General features: G+C 39.2%; 1 non-coding gene across 1 annotated transcript; it reads left to right on the top strand.

Annotated features, from left to right (window-relative positions):
- Positions 1 to 386: 386 nt before the first annotated feature.
- On the top strand, positions 387 to 493 carry LOC141603901 (small nucleolar RNA R71). The gene has a single exon (XR_012525737.1). It is a non-coding gene; the product is annotated as a small nucleolar RNA R71 (small nucleolar RNA).
- The last annotated feature ends 1,265 nt before the right edge of the window (positions 494 to 1,758 follow it).

Below are 1,758 nucleotides of genomic sequence, written 5' to 3' on the forward strand. Positions count from 1 at the left end.
TTTGGTCATGTCCCAAAGTTCCACAACTCTCACATACTCCACTTGGAATTGAGGATTATGCCACCATAGCGTTAACATGTTGTTTGGGTGATTTGGAAGCTTCATCAAGCTTAGCTATGGTCTTCTCAAATTTCAAATTGATGGTATCAATATGAGCACTTAGTTGAGCACCCAATTGTGTGATGGAATCTACCTCATTCTTTCCTCCTCTAGTAGCCTTTCGAGGCCTACTATATTGTCAATTATGAACCGCCATCTCTTCGATTTTGGCCCATGTTTTATTGTCATCAACTTCGATGAACATTCCATTGGATCCCATATTGAGAATATTGCGGGAATCTTCATGTAAACCATTCCAAAATTGTTGCACAAGGAACCACTCGCTAAGTCCGTGCTGTGGACAAGAACGATAACTGTCCTTAAATCTCTCCCATGCTTCATACAATGATTCCTCATCTCTTTGCTTGAACCCGGTGATTTGGGTTCTCAACATATTGGTCTTCTCCGGAGGATAGAATTTCTTGTAGAAAGCAAGTGCCAACTTCTTCCATGAGTCAATACCAAGGATAGCCTTGTCTAGGCTCTTCGACCATTGCTTTGCGGTACCAATCAAAGAAAAAGGAAATAATACCCATCGGATTTGATCTTGAGTTACTCCGGTTTGAGAAATCGCATCACAATAGTCACAAAAAGTCTCCATATGTGAATGAGGGTCTTCACTAGGCATCCCTCCAAATTGACTTCTCTCAACTAATTGTATGAACGCTGATTTGGCAATGAAATTGCCGGTTAAATGTGGTTGGTGTAGGAGTACCATTTGGTAGGTTCTCCTCGGTTGGTACGGAATGTGATGAAAATTTAGGCATTGTGGGTTGATTTTGTGGTGGATTTTGTATTGGGTTGTCCTCTCCTTCTCTTGCAAAAGGGTTGGTAAACTCAATGTTATTTGGTTGAATGTCCACAATCTCACCAATACCTACAACTCTTGAAGTTCCTCTAGCAACTCTTCTATTGTTGGTTAAGGTCCTTTCAATTTCAAGATCAATAGGTAATGGATTACCTTGTGATCTCCTAGTCATGCAAATATCAAACAACTCGAAAACAATTAGAACAACCTTGAGGAGTTTGACTTCCCGAAGGTAAAGAAAGACACAACCAAAAACAATTAATGAAAATCAAATCAAGTTAACACCGTCCCCGACAACGGCGCCATTTTTGGTGTGTATTATAACTCGTCGTCAAAAGCTACCAACCAAAACAATATTTATAACTTCACAAACTACTCTTAGTAAAGAGGTAAGTAAAAGTCGGATGCCAAGGGATAGGTATTGATGTAGGATTATCAATTGCAAATGGTTGTGTCTTAGGGTGTCACAATTTAGCTTGAGATGAAATTGGTCTAAACTAATTAATAAGATAAAAGTAACGCAATGAAAACAAGCAAGGTACTTAAAAGGGGATGTAAACAATTGATTAAAGGCACTAGGATGTCATGGGTTCATAGGGGATTCATGGGAGTTGATCATATAGACATGTTCTCAACTAGATACAAGCACTTATTATTGTGATGGGATCGAGTTAGTGTATACCTTACAATCCCTAAGAAGATTTCGGCCCCGGAGGCGAATCGATTAGATTGTACAATACCTACAAGTCGACTTAATCCTTCTTATCCAACTATATGCATGGTCTAATGAGGCTCGAGTTGGTGTATAAGCTTCCAAGCCTCATTTAAAAGATAGGTGATGGATCAAAAAA

This window comes from Silene latifolia, chromosome 9, assembly GCF_048544455.1.
Source record: "Silene latifolia isolate original U9 population chromosome 9, ASM4854445v1, whole genome shotgun sequence".
NCBI classification, from domain to species: domain Eukaryota; kingdom Viridiplantae; phylum Streptophyta; class Magnoliopsida; order Caryophyllales; family Caryophyllaceae; genus Silene; species Silene latifolia.